Source organism: Saccopteryx bilineata, chromosome 11 (assembly GCF_036850765.1).
Source record: "Saccopteryx bilineata isolate mSacBil1 chromosome 11, mSacBil1_pri_phased_curated, whole genome shotgun sequence".
NCBI classification, from domain to species: Eukaryota; Metazoa; Chordata; class Mammalia; order Chiroptera; family Emballonuridae; genus Saccopteryx; species Saccopteryx bilineata.
The window spans coordinates 70,087,808-70,107,728 of record NC_089500.1 but is presented as its reverse complement, the minus strand read 5'-3'; positions in this window follow the sequence as shown (position 1 = coordinate 70,107,728).

Genomic DNA, 19,921 nt, shown 5'->3' with positions numbered 1-19,921 from the left:
ACCACAGGTCAGGCAAGCTATTTTTTTTTAAGTCCGTAATGCAACCTTGTTTATCTCCCTTCATTCGGATGGTGCTTAGAGCCATAAAAATCATACTGTAACTCCTTCAACACTTACAGCAGTGAAAGTCTTGTTCTTCACAAGCATCAATGCCCAGAGGTCAACACCCAGGTCGGGTAGCTTTTCTCACAACCAGCTCCTGTCTGCAGAAGCTATAGAAGGCACCCTTAGGTCTTCTCCTGTGGCTTTGGGTTTTTTTCTGACAGCGACAAGTCTGTGATGAATTCATCTGAAAAATTCCTGGATGGCCTCTTCTGATTCCTGCCTTACGTTTCTCCCTTGTCAAGTGCGGTACCGGGATGATAAGCTCCGTATCTGCTGGAACACAGAATGAATACAATTATTTTCAAGTAATAGCAATTTATTCAGAGGAGATAAGAGGAGAAACCTCTCCTTTGAAGCACCGGAGGTTTAAAAGATTCTTCAATAGTAACAGCTCAAATGGAGCTAGAAAAACCCTGGTGCGTTCCGGCTAGTACCCTGACCTCCCAGCAGCGTTGTAAGTGCATATGGGCTCCAGAAAAGCCAGGCAAAGATAAGTGAAGGGGAAAATGTATATGTTTTACTCAGACTGCAGCAAGAAAAAGGGGGGGGGGCGGGTGGAGGGCTAGTTACATTACATAATATGCAATATAGATAGAAATAGAAGAAATTCCCCTGAAGATTCTTCCATGTGCTACCTAGCATTCAGTACCATTGTGTTTCAAGGATAATAAGTTTGGCAAGGATTTTTTTTTTTTCATTTAGATTAATCTATCTCTGAAAAGAATTAGCAACAGGGAACACGCGTCCTGCGGTGGACACTCCTCCCCCTGTGAACTCAGGCACCCACCGTAATCCGATGAGATCCCACCTCACACACCAGGCTCCTCAGCCTGGAAATGGGAAGGGAGGAGTCAAAGCCAAGGTGGATACTTGCGACTCGCCCACTTACGTTAACCAGCACATTTGGGGACAGTGGTTATTTTGAGCGGCGCAGAAGTCGCTCCCATGGGTCGGAACGAAAGCTTTGGCAGCTATCCCAGTGGCTTCCTGACAATTGTTCCCTTTTCCTGACATTCTTCCCGGCCCCATAGTTCTAGCCCTTGGACTCCTTCTCACTGGGAAACTTGGCTTATGAAAATACTCTCAAGGAGGAAGCTGCTTTTCCGAGTATGGAGGAAGCGGGGAGGCAAACGTGATGGGGATGTACCCGGTTCTGTTCCCATGGGAACCACCGCCGAGGGTTCCCACCGGCTGCAGCCAGTGCAGGTGTTTCTTTTCACCCCACCCACCCCACCCCCACCCCCGCCAAACTCTCGAGTTTCCAGGAGACCGTCCTAAATTAATTCAATTTAGAATGTTCCCTTAAGATTCAGTAATTTATATGTTCATTTTTTTTACTGTAAAATCCTATTTATTATTTTTAAAATTTTATTGGGGGATACTGATTAACAATTATACAGACTTCCGGTGCCCAGTTCTACAACACATCTCTGTGCACCGTGTTGTGTGTTCACACCTGCCCCCAAGTCAGTTCTTCAGCCATCACAGTTTACCCCCCCTCCCCCCTTATCTACTCTCCCCCCACCCCCAGCAATCTCCACACTACTGTCCATATTCATGAGCGGTTCTTTTGTCCTTTTTCGCTCTATCCTTCATCGTCCTCACCCAGTCCCTCCTGCCTGACCACTGTCAGCCCACTCTCTGTGTATGAATCTGTTTCTGTTTTTGCTTGTTCGTTCCTTTTGTTCATTTCTTTATTCATTTGCTACTTTTAATTCTAAAAATACCTATTTAACAAGTATTTGTTGAGTGTCTCATAGGTGCGACCATGCTAAGAATTATGGCGGGGGCTTAGAAAGATTGATTCTAGCATGGACACTGTATTTTATTGGTGAAGGTGGAGGCCTAGAACTGCTTTATTTAATACAATAGCCACTTAGGGACACGTGGCTACTTAAAGTTACATTCATCGGAATGAAAACAGTGCAGATCTAAAACATTTCCAAAAGTTCTATTGGACCATGAAGGGCTAGAGAGCTAAGTGAATTGCCCTGGATCACGCAGCCATTCAATAGTTCAGATCAAACTCAGAACATTCATAATTTTCTAGTGTCTTATGTTTCTGCTAAAAAATAAAAATGAGACTAAGAATTAGTCCAGCTGTAAACACCAAAACATTTGGAAGAAAACAGAACAACAACTATATATATATATATATATATATATATATATATATATATATTAAAGTAGATAGTTAACTCCACCTAGAGTGAACTATCCTAGTGTCTGACTAAAGCATAGCTTGAATGATCACCCTGGGGGCCTGAGGACCACACCCCTGCTATGACAGTGGAACGCCCCTTTGGCTGGGACAGACTCAGACGCATCCCTGATGGAGCCAGGAGGACCCACAGCTGCTGGATCCTCGAGGATTTCTCCCGTGGAGGACAGCAGGTGGGAACAGAGGCAGGTTTGAGTCCTGCCTGCAGCGCTTGGACCAGTTTCTCTTTCTGAGCCTCAGAACCCTCATCTACGGACCCGGCATGGCCATCTGAGAGGTGAAATGAGATGATTTGTGGGAAAGTGCTCCAAAAGCTCTGAAGCATTCATTAGATGTTCTTGGTCCAATGCCGTTCCTGCCACCTTGGACCGGGCACACCTGCCTGCCTTCTCACTAAATGATAGTTAAAAACCCCAACATCCCGTTTCGAGCCTTGGCTCCCAAAGTAAAAGTAAAAAGTGCCCTAGTTTTTGTTATTATGGTGGCGGTTGTTATTTTTGAGTTTCAAAAGCAACACCACAGACATACAAAATAACGACTCAGCTGAAATTACTTCAAGAGGCCAGATCACGTCAGCCTCCCACCCTCTGTGCCTGACCAGCTGAGCCCACTCAGGAATGACCGAAATTACCTCTTTCCTTATTACAGCTCTGACTTCTTCCTACACGTGGAGGTCCAGCTGAGAGGGCATCAACCTAATTGTCTGGCTCGACAATTTTCTTGAGGAATGATTCTCTGAGTAGGGATGGGGCCATGCCATCACACAGATACAGAAGCTGGAGCTGGTAACAAGCATCCCCTAGCTCTGCGTGGTGGATTATTGTGTCACAGAGCAGAACGGTACTTCTCACACAAAACGCTGAACTATTTATTCCCTTTGGCATCTGTGTTACATCCAGAAAACTCACAATAACAATCACCACTACTGGCTCTGGCCAGTTGGCTCAGCGGTAGAGCATTGGCCTGGCGTGCGGGGGACCCGAGTTCGATTCCCGGCCAGGGCACATAGGAGAAGCGCCCATTTGCTTCTCCACCCCACCTTCCTCTCTGTCTCTCTCTTCCCCTCCCGCAGCCAAGGCTTCATTGGAGCAAAAATGGCCCGGGCGCTGGGGATGGCTCCTTGGCCTCTGCCCCAGGTGCTAGAGTGGCTCTGGTTGCAGCAGAGCGATGCCCCGGAGGGGCAGAGCATCGCCCCCTGGTGGGCAGAGCATCGCCCCTGGTGGGCGTGCCGGGTGGATCCCGGTCAGGCGCATGCGGGAGTCTGTCTGACTGTCTCTCCCCGTTTCCAGCTTCAGAAAAATACAAAAAACAAAAACAATCACCACTACTATGCATTCAGCACTCCCAGGATGCCCGTCACATACACGATCTCATCTAATCTTGCCGAATGACCTAATGAGGGAGGAACTGTTATTTTTATTTTTACAGAAGAATAACCTGTGTCCTTTAGAAAACTGTCTTCCTTAAAAAGTTCATTGATTAGGTTCTCCTACATTGACTCATTTAAAAAAAATATCTGAAGACGTGTTATTGTCAAACAAAGTTTCTGATGATCACATGATAGCAGTGTTACCGGTTAATGCCAATCTAGTCCAAGCAGAAAAATCTGAGGTTGTGATTTGCATATACATCTTTATGTAGGTAAATATATCATTTCAATCAAGCTTTTTCTTTTTTGTAGTTATTTAAAGTGTTTGTGAGATTATCTAGAGGTCTGTCTGTATTCACTGAGTTAGGGACCACTGGGATCCTGAAGGGGCGACTGATCTGACCAAAATTAATCATCAGAATCTCCTTGTACAATTATGAAAGGCTTCAGAACATTTAAAAATATTTTTCCAAGCTGCAAGTAAACTTGCTAAATCTTGAGACTGAACTACCCACTAGACAGCATTTATTTCCCCCTTTCTAATGTGAAAGCTCAGTGCAGGCAGGTATTGGTTTCACCAACAACAATCACAGGGCTCTGTCTTGGGTCCTGTTCTCTGTCTGTCTATCCCGTGTAGCTCCATGCCATCCCTGGGCTTTCAAATCCATCTATAGGCTAATGATTTCCAAATCCATATCTCTGTCCAGGCCTGACATCCTCCCTGAGATCTGGATGACTTAGACTTCCCACCTGGATGCCTAGCAGGCAGCTCCAGTTGACTTATCCAAACCTGGTTCTTGATTTCATCCTGCACTCCCACCCACCTTGCCATCTTCTCTATTTCAACAAATGGTATCACCCTTCAATAAGAAACAAGTAAAAACTTATAGATCAGCCTGGCCTGGGTGGCGCAGTGGATAGAGCATCGGACTGGGATGCGGAGGCTTGAGACCCCGAGGTCGCCAGCTTCAGCGTGGGCTCATATGATTTGAGCAAAAGCTCACCAGCTTGAGCCCAAAGTTGCTGGCTCGAGCAAGGGGTTACTCGGTCTGCTGAAGGCTCGTGGTCAAGGCACATATGAGAAAGCAATCAATGAACAATTAAGGTGTTGCAACGCACAACGAAAAACCAATGATTGATGCTTCTCATCTCTCTCCATTCCTGTCTGTCTGTCCCTGTCTATCCCTCTCTCTGACTCTCTCTCTGTCTCTGTAAAAAACAAACAAACAAACAAGACCTTTAGATCATGCCTGGTTCTAGCTTTTCCCTCACTGTCACATTCAATCCTGTCACCTTTACCTCCAAAACACGTCCCACAAGTCTCTCCTCCATGTTCCCTCTGACTACTCCAGACCCAGCCAGCACTGTCTCTGCCCAGACTTCCCTAAGAGTCACTTGTTTCCACTCTAGTAACCTCCAAATCCATGGGCAATATATTATTACTTGGCCTTTGCCTTTAAATTATAAAGAGAGAGAGAGAGAAAGAGAGAGACAATAAACTGAAATGACAGAAGGAAGGCTCTAAGTTAGACTTAAAGATAAAAACAATTTCGTGTAAAAATAGTGATTTCTTGTGTGCGGTGGCAGTGAAGGTGTTATTGACTAAGAAGCAGGAGAGAAGCTTCTGGCTGCTAGAAATGTTCTACACCTGATCTGAGTGGTGATTATGGGGGTGCATATATACGTGCATAGCAGTTAGACCTCAGATTTCAGAAGTTTAAAAAAAAGGAAAGAAGAAGAAAAGAACTTCCTGCCAAGATTCTGGGGATGGCTTGGCAGCACACAAAGGGTGCTGTGGAATCTACTTCCTGGCTCCCTTCCAGAATGGGACGGAGTCCTGGCTGCCAGGGGCGTGCGGTGCCTAGAATTAAAGAGATGTAATCAGACATCACATTTGTTCTGCTTAATTCTACCCTTAGCCCTGTGCTAGGTGCATTGTGATGAATATTTAATATGTCACTTAGCATTTTGTCACAGAAGAGTATTTAAGGACATGATGAATAATGCATACGCTGAGGGGAGAGATTTTGAGAGCCTCCAGCCCGGGGCCATCCTCACTGTGGCACCAAATGACAGGGGCCTCTGTGAGGTCAGAGACAGCCATCTGTCCGTCAAGCCTTTCCTGCATATGCCCAGATGCCACCGTCCTTCAGCGTCAGACATACACCAATCCAAAGCAAGGCAGGTGATCAAAGAATGTCTTGGAAATGCACGTTTATGGAGAAGCAAGGTCTGTGGCACCCCAAAGGAGCCCGGTTGACTGTTTTTCCTTTCCTTTCTTTTTTTTTTTTTTTTTTGTATTTTTCTGAAGCTAGAAACAGGGAGAGACAATCAGACAGACTCCCACATGCGCCCGACCGGGATCCACCCGGCACGCCCACCAGGGGCGATGCTCTGCCCCTCCGGGGCGTCGCTCTGCTGCCACCAGAGCCACTCTAGCGCCTGGGGCAGAGGCCAAGGAGCCATCCCCAGCACCCGGAAGGAGGGGGGGTGGAGAAGCAAATGGGCGCTTCTCCTATGTGCCCTGGCCGGGAATCGAACCTGGGTCCCCAGCACACCAGGCCAACGCTCTACTGCTGAGCCAACCGGCCAGGGCTTGTTTTTCCTTTTCTTAACAGCAGGACAAACAGACCGACTCGCTGGCTGAGTAGACATGACCTGGGTGTGCCGTCCCGGCAGGCGGGGGCTGTGTTTGCCGGATGGGGTGGGATGGGCACGCAGGAGTGGCGGTTACACTATGGCAACATGGTAGGTAAAGCATGTGCTCCGCAGATCAAGGCACGCGGGGGCCACTTCTCAGATGTGTAACTCTGGGCAAGCTTCTAAATCTGTGTGTGTCAAAGACCCAATCTCATGGGACTCTTTAACTGTTTTACATGTTAATACATGTAATTAAAACAGTCCCTGGCCCATGATGCGATTTTTACCTATATGGGAACTATAGGTAAGTTAAATTATCTTCTGGTAGGAACAGGTCACAACCCGATCCCATCCTGGGTACATGTGATCCCAAGCTTGCATTTGTAACCACTGCTCTACACTCCCTCTGTGATGGCATAGGATCCTGATACAGGGGCGCTGGGCATCAGGGTCAGTGGCAGGCTGACGAGTTGTCTGTGGGGAAGGAAAAAAGACCCCTTGCCATTGATCAGACGTGCGTAATGTGACCCAGGTTTGGGGGCATCGAAACGCCGTCCAGAGACCTGAATTCGTATCCTGGCTCTGTCACCTCCCAGCTGGGCAACCTTGAACAGGACACGTATGTTTTGGCCTTGGACTCCTCAAGCGTGCCATGGGGAGATGGACCAGGCCCTCTAAGACCCCCGACCCTGCATTTCACGGTCCTGAGTGCCCACATGAGGCTTTGCCTGTGGCAGGGCTCCTGCTGTGAGTAAATGGCTGTGATGGGGAAACAGAGGCTGTGTGAGCATGTCTGAAGGCACTTTGAATGACAAACGTGCCTGGGCAAATCCTCCTGTCCTTGCAAACATTGATTTTTCCCAAGTATGGGATCGATGCGCTGCTGAGATGCGCAGGCGCAGAGCACGCAGTGCTCTTCCCTGAGACTGGAGGGCAGGCCCTGGCAGCGCTGTCCGCTGCTGCAGCCGCCTGTGTGACACTCCTCCCGGGGCTTCTGAGGCTCCACCCCATCACCACTGTCTGCAGGTGGGTGGGGGTGGGGAGAGAATGAGGCGCACTATTTTCCCTGGCTTAGAGTTTCCGGACAGATGCCACATGACTTCTAGTCACAGCTTCACCACTTCTTGTCCCTGGAACCCTGAGTCAGTTCCTCTCAGGACCTCGGTTTCCTAATCTGTCAAAGAAGTTAATCATGTCTAAAGCTAGTTTGGAACATCAAAGGGTGTGATTTTCCTCTTAGGAAGTGTCCAGTGCCCAACAGAAATCACTTACAAATACCTCCAGGTTTGGGATGGAGACTAAAAGCTTTGGTTTCTCAAGAGCACAGTTCTGCCAGAGGAGCAGGAGAATGGCCATGACTTTCTGCTTGACATTCAAGGCAGGGTCCAGGTGGAGAGCATGTCAATCTACACTAACACCTGAACCCAGCGGGAAGGGCAGTGTGAGGACCAGAGTCTGAACTGGCTACTTCCTGCTGGCTAGGGGCGTGGTTGGGAAGGGGAGGTCAGAAGGTGGTGGTTCTGAGAGGAGTTCCGTATATGGGTGTAGGAGCATCTGGTTGGCCCTGACTCAAGAAACCTCACAGATGCGGCCCTGTAAGAATCTAAAAAAGAGGCCCTGGCCGGTTGGCTCAGCAGTAGAGTGTCGGCCTGGTGTGCGGGGGACCTGGGTTCGATTCCCGGCCAGGGCACATAGGAGAGGCGCCCATTTGCTTCTCCACTTCCCCCCCTTCCTCTCTGTCTCTCTCTTCCCCTCCCGCAGCCAAGGCTCCATTGGAGCAAAGATGGCCCGAGCGCTGGGGATGGCTCCTTGGCCTCTGCCCCAGGCGCTAGAGTGGCTCTGGTCTCAGCAGAGCGACGCCCCGGAGGGGCAGAGCATCGTCCCCTGGTGGGCAGAGCGTGGCCCCTGGTGGGCTTGCCGGGTGGATCCCTGTCGGGCGCATGCGGGAGTCTGTCTGACTGTCTCTCCCCGTTTCCAGTTTCAGAAAAAAAAAAAAAAGAATCTAAAAAAGAGAAAAGAGGAGCAAATATGAGTAATATGCTGATAATTAGAAGAGGACATAGGGTAGGGGCAGCTCAGGTGAGGATGGGTGGCTGCCACCAAGAGTTAAGCGGGTTGTAGGAGGAGAGATTCTTGCGCTATTTCTCTTGTAGACAGTTCAGGACATTGATGTTTTCTTCCACCAGGCCAGTCTCATTGAACAGCATTGCTTTCTGCTTTAACTCACCCTGGTGGCAGGTTCTCGACACTGGATGTGCTAAGATATGCGGATGGTCCAGAAGGGAAGACAAACTGTTCAGGCAGTGGCAGTCCGTGCTAGAGGGTGGGCAGGTGCCGTGGGCATGTAGAACAGGAACATCACACCCAGGGGGGCGTGGCAGGGAGCGAGCCGGGGGCTCTCCCTGGACAAAGAAGTCTTGAAGGATCGGTAGGAGTTTGTGGGGAAATGCACATTTTAAGAAAAGGCTTTCAAAGCAGGAATCAAGGGCAGGAAGGAATGGCTACACGTGTTAAGACAAGTAGTTGAGAATGGCTGGAATATTGGGAGGTTACAGGGGAAGGAGCAGGGAGAAGAGGGGAGGGGAAAGAAGCACTCAGAGAAGAAGCAGGGAGAACACAACTTCCTTCTGACCTCCAATTTAGAAATACTATAAACACCGATTGGGTAAGTAATTTGCCCAAGATGGTATTGGGGAAAAATGACCCAAACATGTGTTGGGGGTGAGGTGGGTGTAAGATATTTTCCTCGCGGAGGAAGAAAGAAGGATGTATTTACCAAGTGTGGAATAACAAAAGCTTTATTCAGAGTGCATCCCAGAAGAGATTCCCTGGTCTGCGAGATGGGCCAGAAAAGTCATACGGATTCTCCCATTAGGGGGTAATTTATAGGGTCAGCAGGGTGAAGGCGAGTTGATATGACGTAGCAAAATTTTATTGGCTGACAGACTGTAGGTTTGTTTTTTTTTTAAAGGGCTCCTGGGAAGTTTCTTTTGGCCGCATGGGTGTAGGTGGTTCCAGCCAAAGTTCCCGGGCCTGGTTCCTCACATGATCCTTCTCCATTGACAACCGACCTCACATTCTGACCTTTTATGTTAGATAGGGGCTCCACTATTCCTCTGGCTACTTCCTGCTGGCTAGGGGTGGTCGGAAGGTGGTGGCTCTGAGGGAAGTGGTGAATATGGGTGTGGGAGCATCTGGTTGGCCGTGACTCAAGAAACCTCGTGGATGCGGCCCTGTAAGAATCTGAAAAAGAGGAGCAAATAGGAGTAATATGCTGATAATTAGAAGAGGACCTAGGATGGGGCAGCCCAGGTGAGGATGGGTGACTGCCACCAAGAGTCAAGCGGGTTGTAGGAGGAGAGATCCTTACGCAGTTTCTCTTGCAGACGGTTGAGGACATTGATGTTTTCTTCCATCAGATTGAACAGCATTGCTTTCTGCTTTAACTCACCCTGGTGGCAGGTTCTTGGTGAGAGGGACAGGAGCAACAGGAGGGTCTGCAGGGCCCAAGCTTTTAGTGAGCTGGAGATGGGTAGGGCCCAGTGGTTCCGACTGCCAGCGGTCCTGCATGGGGGCAAGCTTGAGGCGAGAGACATGGTAGCAAGGTGTTTGCCCTAGAAGCTTGGCTGCAATAGGAGTAGTCAGCATTACCGTATGGGGTCCCATCCACCCCCATAACCAAGACTCGTGAGGGAACTAGAGGTCCAGAGTGTGATGACAAAACAGAAAAGGTAACCCCGTGTCCACAAGAAGTGAGATGGACTTACCCGTTACTTGCAACATTATCCCGGGCTTGGTGAGGGCGATGGGGGGTCTCTGAATTTGGGCCGTGTCAGTCATCCATGAGGCCCAGGAGTTCGAGCAGTAGGCCTGCCTGGCTGGCTTGGCCTCCGTGTAGAGGTGCTGAGGAAGAGCCTGTTGCCCAAAAGGGGCAATCGCTCCACCAGTGACCGGCCTGCTTGCAGTTAGGGCAGGGCTTAGTGGGTGGCCTCGGGCAGGGGCACTGTAGGGCCCAGTGACCCTCCTTGCCACATTTAAAGCAAGCTCCTGGTGGGATTCCTCTTTGCGGCCCAGACTTGGATTGGGCATCTCCTGTGCCTTGCCCCTGTTGTTCTGCCAGCCTCAGGGCTGCCACAAGAGCCTGGGTTTGGAGTGTCACTTTCTGAGGCATGGGGGCCTGGCAAACAGCCTCGGCCTTTTTCTCCCGACCATTAAAAATTTTAAATGCCATGCTCATCAGGACTTGGATAGGGGTTTGGGGCTGAGAATAAGAGGAGGGGGGCTCCTGGGGAGCCCAGCACCCATATACAGCCAGAAATGCCAGAGCCAGAGGCAGGACAGGGCCAGGCCTTCTTGCAAGAAGACCAGGGTTGGGTCATGGAGTCAGGAGCCCTACAAACCCGTATGAGGGCCAGTGGCTGGCGGAGGAGGGCCTGATGGGGAGGGGGCTTAAGAACACAGAGGAGAAGGGAGGGGTTTCTGGCTGGCAGGGGAAGGGGTTTCCTGGAGGGAAATACCCGAGCAGAAGAGGTCTGCAGAGTGACCAGAGAGGGGTCCCCCCGGGGGTCGGGCAGGAGGAGGAGAGAGATGGGAGTTGGTGAAGGAGGTAAGATCAGGAGTGGAGGGTTTAGCTGAGGTTTCTCTGGCCAAAAAGGGCCTGCACCTTAGAACAGGCGGCACAGAGATTAGGACGGGAGCACAAATACTAGAAGCCCTGAATGTAAGGGATCTCCAACCAGTTCCCAGTTCTTTGGCAATAGTTAAATTGGTGAGGATGTTAAAATCGAAAGTCCCTTCAGGAGGCCACCTGGTTCGATTATCCAGTGGGTATTGTAGCCCGGCCACAGTGGAGAAGAAAATCAGTTTCCTTTTCTTCAGGGAGGGAGAGATTTTGGATAAGGCACCCCAGGTTTAGATTCCTGTGCCCCCATGGCCACCCTCAGTTCTTGGAGTGATCACAGATGAGAATTGGTGTCCTGCAACTCAAGCTCTGGCCACCGGATGGTTAGGTAGAGTGGGTGTGTCCAGGACATCTCCATGGGCACACACGCACTCAGAACGGATAAGAGGTCCCTGACACAGCTGCAATTATGGACAGGGAGTCTCGGCAGAAAGAACTGAGGGGAGGCTGGAAGCAGGGGACTTACCACACCGTGTGCCAAAGTGGGTGGAAAGTCAGAGGTCCTGGTTCTTCCTCAGAAGGGAAGGGGAGAGAAGTGGTTTCTTGCGGGCTTCAAACTCCTCCTGGGTTTTGGCACCAACTGTAAGGTATTTTTCCCGCTGAGGAAGAAAGAAGGGTATAGCCACCAAGTGTGGAATAGCAAAAGCTTTATTTAGTAGAGCGCTTCCCTGACTTGGTTCTTTGGTTTGGGAGACAGGGGCCAGAGAAGTCGCACAGATTCTCCCATTCAGGGGGATAATTTATAGTGTTGGCAGGGTGAAGGCGAGTTGATATGATGTGGCAAAATTTTATTGGCTGACAGTCGTTCTTTTTCAAAGGGCTCTGGGGCATTTCTTTTGGTGGGCATGGGTGTGGGCAGTTCCAGGCAAAGTTCCTGGGCCTGGTTCCTCATGTGACCTTCCTCCATTGCCAACCAACCTCACAGTGGGCATAAATGTTGATAAGACCCTGTTCTCAAGAACACCTGCCAGAGATTTTTCCATGAGACGTTGCTAAAGGTAATGATCACAAGAGGAGTCGCATAACAGGTGAATAACACACTAAATGTGAGTTATTTGCAGTGAGCAGTCAACAATATTCCAGATGTACCACATTTCCTGTGCCAGGAGAAACTAATTAAACCCTGGGGACGGGAAGTGTGCATGTGTGCACGTGTGTGAGAACAGAGCAAAATCAGCTAATCTGCCATTTCACACTCTTTCCGTGACCTTGGCAGATAACCAGTGAGACTTGGTTCCTCATTCCTCATTCAGATTATCTTCCTAAGATTTGAGCAGGAATCATTTAGAAATGGAATAGTAGTCAAAATCCCCGTTTTAACACCCTCCACCCCCCCCCAAAAAAAAGGACTGCCCTACAAAAGCAATTGTCACTTTCAAATGCCAGAAACAAAAGCCCAGACCAGTTCAGTAATTTCCCCAGAAGAGAAAAACAAGGCCAGGGTGAAACTGAGAGTGGAACCCGGCTCCCTGTTTCCGAGCCCAAAGGTATGGTCATTACTGCCTGTGCATGGGGAATCTAGTAAGATATGTCACGTGGGTGAGACCACAGATAACCAAACCCACCTATTAATTCGCCATAAGGGAACTGGAGTTCAAAGGCTTCTGTCGCCTTCACCTCAAACTCCACTCTGCCCTCACGATCATCCTGCCTTAAAGACAGAGCCAGCGAGGAGGAGGGGGATGTAGGGAGGCTATTGTATAATAGGAACTATGCCGCTGTATACTAGCTAATCAAGGGCTGCGCACATACGCTACAACGCATCCGTTTTTGCTGAGAGCCCTCAGCCAGAGCCGAGGCATTCGGCGCATAGGATGTGAACACGTGGCAGCCACAGCGAGGGTCAGACTAGCCCTTCATCTTGATTTCCCTTTCTCGGTATCAAACAAACATGCTCACCATTCAGGAGGCCCAGAGTGACATTCCCTGGGCTGGGCTGATGCTGGGATGATAGCATTGTCCCTCTGCCCCCCCCCTCCTCCACACTCTCCTCCTTCACCCCGTTTTCTCTTTATCAGGCACGTGGTGGCTGGGACAGAAATGTCCGGACACCTGCGTGGGCACGACCTGCGTGGGTGAGGGGCCTGAGCAGGCATAATGTCTGTACTCATAAATTGATTCCAAGATCCTGGGGCAACCCTCCACCAAACTGAATGGAGTGGAGCTGCAACTAGGCGTTCTGGAAGATTCTCCCCAGCACTTGGCCATGGCTCAGCCATTGAGACTCGAGATTTTTTGTGGTGACGCCCTGCCCTCTGGTGGTGGGTCTGTAGATGATCGCGTTTCCTTAGGTGCCTGATTCTGAGAGCAACTGTGACTTGAGCGCCAAACCAGATCTGGGTTCTTTTGGAAACCCCTAGAGAAGGGCTCGGTTTCCACAGGCTTCCTGCAGACAGGCAGGAGAGAAGGAACATGCAGGGAAAAGAATGCTGAATGGCACCTGGGCAAGCAGCTATGCTGCTTTAACCGTGGCAGGCTTTCTCTAAGGAAACGGTCTCCCGGAACTCCTATAGTGCTGCAGAGGCGGACTGAATGTTTCTAGCTAACGGAGTTATTATGGCCATTTTCTACCTTTCTCACCTCCTCAGTCCTCTAGGTTTCTCTCCTTCTGTCTCTTAGGACCAGGACTTGTCAAGACGGTGTCAGAGGAAGCCATTAAGTGGATTGGAAGAACACGATTGCGAGCCACACTAAGTGGGAATGCTCAAAGGTGGCCAGGTAGATTTCATGCTATGTTGATCCTCTTTAAAGTTTGTAGTAATCAAAATAACAACTTTTTCTATAGTGCTTACTCAAAGCCAAGCAATATTCTAGATAATTGCTATATGTTTATTTGTTTAATGCTCACAACTGTCCTAAAATGTAGGTACTGCTTTATCCCCAGTTTACAGGTAAGGAAAGAGGTCAAAAAGCTTGTCAGGTAGAAGCAGCAGAGCTGGGTTTTGAATCTGGAACATGTCTTAACTACCTACTACCATGCTTCTTTCACTTCTACTGACTCCAAAGAGTAGGTCAGTGGAGGCAGACAGCCTGGATGCACAGAGGCGATTAGAGTCAGAGACCGGAACCACCTAGGGAAACAGTAGGATTCCTGAATCTGACAAAGGGAAGAAGCCAAAGGTGAGGTGGCCTCTCTGAGACACATTCTACAAGGGAAGTGTCAGCTGAGATGGACCCCTCCGAGAGCCTGTCTTCAAGTAAAATCATAACGACAGTGGCTCCCACAAGACGAATCAAGGGTTGACAAAGTTTAACTTGGAAACTCCTAAGCATGTTGAGAACAGGGATTGCATTAATAGTGACCAGTGTCTACCAATGCTTTCCACTTGGAAGGTGGATAATAAATTTTGGGGAACATAGAATGAATAGCAATAAGAACTAACATTTAATAAGCAATTACAACATGCCAAGCAATCTTCTAAGGTCTTTACATGATTATCTCATGTAACATTCACAACATCCCTATCATTGTTATCATTACCGTTATCATTTCATAGATAAGGAACCCAGGCACCGAAAGTTAAGTAAGTTTCCTACGGTTGGTCACACAGTGAGGGTTTTAATCCAGATAATGTGTCTCCAATGTCTGTCTGGTCCTCCAACCACCATGTTTGCTGTCTTTCTGTGTTAGAAGGAAGATTATAGGTATGAAAAAGTTCTCAGGATCCCATTCCAGACCAGCAGTCTTCCTTAGAGGACCATTGATGAGAATCAAGGATTCAAAGTATTGTATATATTTTATGAAAAGACATAATAATAGCAGGTAACCTTTATGTGCTTGCCAACTGTTGAACTGAGTGTTTTTAAACCTCCGAGCTCCCTTATGTAAAAGGGCCAGATGATTGGATTAAGCCTTGTTGGGCAGATGTCACAGTAAGACTGTAAGAAAGAGAGTTAAGGATGCTGAAATGAGAGAATTGATTGTGATACGGTGGGTGTCTCTGTTGGAGAGAAGTCAAAGCAAAAATTGGAGGGCACTATTCAACTCTGAGGGCAAGGTGGAGGCAAAGTGATAGATTGTCATTATCAGAGAAGAGAGCTAGAAGTTTATTAGGCTTCAGACATCATTCATCATTTCAGAGTTGGAGAAAGTATAACGTATAAGACATGGTCAGAAATGCAGGGGCCAGAAGAAAAAGGAGTAAAATAATTGGGATGCTAGGGTGTTTTGACACTGAAGTTTTCATAAAAGTTAAAATTACATTGGTGAGTCAAGTACGAAAGCTTTGAATAGGAAATAGACCCAATCCTGACTAAGACATCAAGAGTCATCTCCTGCAAGAATTCTGGGAAGATTTTCCTTCCTGATGAAGGATGTGGAGAAACTGTGGTCTTTCCGTTTCTGCTTTTGTGGATAGCTGCTCAAGGGATTGTTTCAATATTTGATGATACTGTAGCAGTCGTGTGACCACTGGAGAAAGATCCACAGAACTGCTGGGAAAGCATTTCAGAGACCTGACATGGTTGATCTTCTGGAGAAACCCCGCAACCACTGACCTGTTCCTCATCAGGGTCTAACTCAAGCTATCATCAAAAACCTTCCTCCCCACGCTTATAAATGAGAAAGGAAAGGTTGGTCAAAGGAGCACAGAGAGGGGGAACATCTCCAGACATCTCTGGATATGGCTCGGTCAAAGAAGAGAGCAGGGTTGATAGCTCTGAACAATTAATGATCTTAGAAAATGCTAATAAGGGCCCTGGCTGGTTAGCTCAGTGGTAGAGCGTCAGCCTGGCGTGCAGGAGTCCCAGGTTTGATTCCTGGCCAGGGCACACAGGAGAAGCACCCATCTGCTTCTCCACCCCTCCCCCTCTCCTTCCTCTCTGTCTCTTTCTTCCCCTCCCACAGCCGAGGCTCTATTGGAGCAAAGATGGCTCGGGCACTGGGGATGGCTCCTTGGCCTCTGCCCCAGGCGCTAGAGTGGCTCTGGTCGCAACAGAGCGACGACCCGGAGGGGCAGAACATTGCCCCTGGTGGGCGTGCTGGGTGGATCCCTGTCGGGCGCATCCGGGAGTCTGTCTGACTGTCTCTTCCCCGTTTCCAGCTTCGGAAAAATACAAAAAAGAAAAAGAAAGAAAGAAAGAAAGAAAGAAAGAAAATGCTAATAAGGGAGTGGGGGATTAGATAATTAATTATAATAAGTTCCATGAGTCATTGTTTAAAACGTTCATTCTTTTCTCTTTGTTTAAATTGACCTTAAAACCTGAGGGACTTCGTTAAAAGTTAAAAGTGTTAAACACCAAGGGAATGTAGATTTGTTTAGACTTATGGTGGTAATGAGAAAACGGTCCAATGATTATCTATTGTAATTAAGATTTAAGAATCAGCTCCTCCCCTCCGCATGACTAGAGTTATTAAGTGTAATCCTCTCTGGGCAGGTTCTTCATATTACAAGGATATGGGCCCTGGGGAACGTGAGTGATGGAACAGTTTCAGTTAAGGACCTTTCTTTAAATAAATGGCGTGTTACTCACATTTCAAGTGGACACCCTCAGGGGTCCCTCAGTATAGAACTTAAGACACGTGGTAGCAAGCCCTGTGATTGATTCCTCTGGTACCCGTGCCTGATGGTGATGACGTCCTTGCATCATGGCTCTCGGGGTTGGACTCTCGTTCTGCAAGACACACATCACTGGCATAGCCGAGAAGTTGGCTGACGGCTAGAATGGAATGTGGCTAAACAGATTTTTGTGTAGATCCCTAAACTAAGTGATTGACAGTCATTTCAGGAGAAACTGACTTCAAATTGGCCCCACATCAGAGTGGTGCTCCTGAAATACATCTGTTCCATGAAGTCTTTCCTGATCTACCCCAGCTGTTCCCCGACCTTTAAGAACAATCTATGATTCATCTCTTCTCCTAATGCATGTAGGCAGTCACTGTATTTTTATGTTTCTATTTACACAATAATATGATAATAATACCAGATTTGAGCACTGAGCTCATGCCAGGGACTCTTGAGTGCTCTGTGAACATTAGAACATTCATCCACACAATAGCTCTGTGAGGTTGCCACTACTTTATTTCCATTTTACAGATGAAGAAACTGAGGTTTAGAAGGTCAACTTACTGACTCAAAGTCTTAAGATTCATATGGGTAGAAGCAGAATTTGAGCATTCTATTCTGATTCTGGAATCCATACTCCTAACCATTGTTATGTCAAATTCTTTTCTTAGACCTAAGAATCCGAGGGTTCCTAAGGAGTATCCTCTCTTTAAAAAATTTTCCCCAAGCTCACAGTACTCTGCTGTTAACCCTAAAAATACTGACAAAACATAAGAGAGGAATACCTATTCCAAAAGTTAAAGAGGAAAGCAAGTAACTTGGAAAACTCAGAACAACCTTCTTTGTGTTTGTAAAGGTTTCACACAGGCCTAGCATGTAGAAAGTATATAATAAATAAATATTAAGTACTTCACAAGCCCAGTCCTAAAATAATGACTACAAGAACATATTTAGCTTTGACTTAGAGACACCCCCTAAAGTACCCTTAAAAATTCTAGGTTTAGGCCTGACCTGTGGTGGCGCAGTGGATAAAGCATCGACCTGGAAATACTGAGGTCACCAGTTCAAAACCCTGGGCTTGCCTGGTCAAGGCATATATGGGAGTTGATGCTTTCAGCTCTTCCCCCTTCTCTCTCTCTGTCTCTCTCTCTCCCTCTCTCTCTCCTCTCTAAAAAGAAACAAAAAACAAAACAAAAAAAAACCCTTAAAAAATTCTAGGTTTATTTTTCTAAAATACTGAGAAGTCTAAAAGTAAGCAACCAGAGATGATACCATGGGTCAGAGTCAGCACAAGGACCCAGGCTTGTTTGTATATTTTTATACAAACTTGGCATGAAGTTTCTTTCTTCATTACAACATGGCTGGGGATGAGGGAAGGCTGTGTTAGCTATCAGTTTTTTTAGTTTTCTGGGAGAATTAATATTTCTCCCTTGTTAACTATAGTTAGCCAACTTATTTTAAAAGAAGAAACTCTTCATACGGCCCTCTGACTTCTAAAAGATTTTAAATTTAAAACTCTAATAAATATGTAACTCCACTCTTGTTTACCTTGGCCTCTTTTAGTATGATTATAACATCATATCACCATTACATTAGTTTTAGTACAAATCCATGAAAAGTTCAGTTTCCTCGCCTTCATCAGTATTATTATTATTATTATTATTTACAGTGGCCTCAGAGAGGGAAAGTAACTATAAAAAGAAAAAGAAAAGAAAGGAAGGAAGGAAAGAAGAAAAAATAGCTTTTTTTTTTTATCACAGTTGCTTTTGAAGTCTGAATATCATTCTAAGACCGTATATATCCAGGCTAGCCAATGACATCTAGAACAGTCTCTGACTAAAACAACAAATCTAAACAGTGTGTTTGAGAGATGAATTCCTGCAACAATTACCTTACTTTCCAAGACACTGGTTACCAACATCTTCCTTTGGTTTAATCTCCTTGCTTGTGACCTTTAATCTACAAAATTAGATTAAAAAGAAAAGCTTCAAAACATAAAATTTATTCCATAGCTCCAAGAGGGGAAGGCTGGCAAAAATAAATAAGTAAATTAATAAATAAACAAATAAGGCGAGAATGCGCTAATAATAAAGTTGTTTTAGTCAGATCTAGCCAACCACGTAAATCTCACCTTCTCGGGATAAAAGCCAGATTCCACACAGCCGGGACTGGACTTCCAGTGAGCTGTCCGGGGTACTGAATTCCCTCTGTCTTGAATTCTCTTTGATCCAGAGGGGAGAAACTTTGGTCTTTGTGCCTGTCCTAGTTACGCTATGAATACAGTATTGAAATTCTATTTTCAGCAAAAAACTTTAAAGATAAAGTTTATCTTCTGATTATAAGAGTAAAAAAGAAAGAATCTACATCAATTCATTACCTCCGAGCAACTATAAATATCTGGTTTAATATCCCTTTAGTCTTTTTTCCTCCATATATTTTTACATATTTAAGACCACTCTGAATATGCAATTCAGTTTTGTGCATTGCTCTTTTCATAGCGGTACATGTACCTCTTGTTACTATCAACTTTTTCACTACATCTTTTTAAGCAGATGCATAACATTTTGTTATGTTCTGTTCCATAACTGACCAAATTGTGCTTCTGTAATTGGATATTATTTTTATTTAAAATATTATTTTCAATAAATAGCTTCAGATTGTCCTCTAATGAATCTCCAGAAAACTAGTGAAAAAAATCCCAAGAGGGAAGGCATTATGTGATGCCATTTTTTATAACATTCTTAGAATTGTAAGAGTGAAGATAAAATTATAGAATTATAGACCAGGTTAGTGGTTGTCAGTGGTTAAGGATGAGGTGGAGGTAAAGCGGTGTGGGTACAGCTACAAAAAGGCAGCATTAAGAGTCCTTCTGGTGATGTAAATATTATTTATCTTGAGTATCAATGGCAATATTACAGTTCTGACATTTTGCTATAGTTTTGAAAGATGTATTAATCAGAGGACACTGGGGAAGGGGTCCATGGGCTCTCTCTACATTATTTCTTACAAATGCATGTGAATCTACAATTATCTCAAAATACATAAACTTAAAAAAAAGAAAATACAATGCAATTTGATTTGCTTCTCTGGTGAAGTGTTTGCTATCAAGTGGGGACCCTGAGGTTGAACGGCCTTGCTGGATTTCATCCACAGAGATCCAGCTCACTGAGGCAGCCATGAGCACTGTGGCCTCTTGCTTCTACCAGGGAACAGCACCCATGAGGGGAGAGCGAGCAGCGGCAAGAGTGTGTGGGGCCTTGTTGGGGCTCTGTCAGCTTCTGCTCTGCATTCCATCTCCGATTACTGAATGGGGGGGAGAGCATTTTATAAGCTCCCTTTGGCGAAGGTTTCTACAACTTCTGAGAAAGAAAAGTGAGGACAAGAGGTTTGGAAAGTAGATG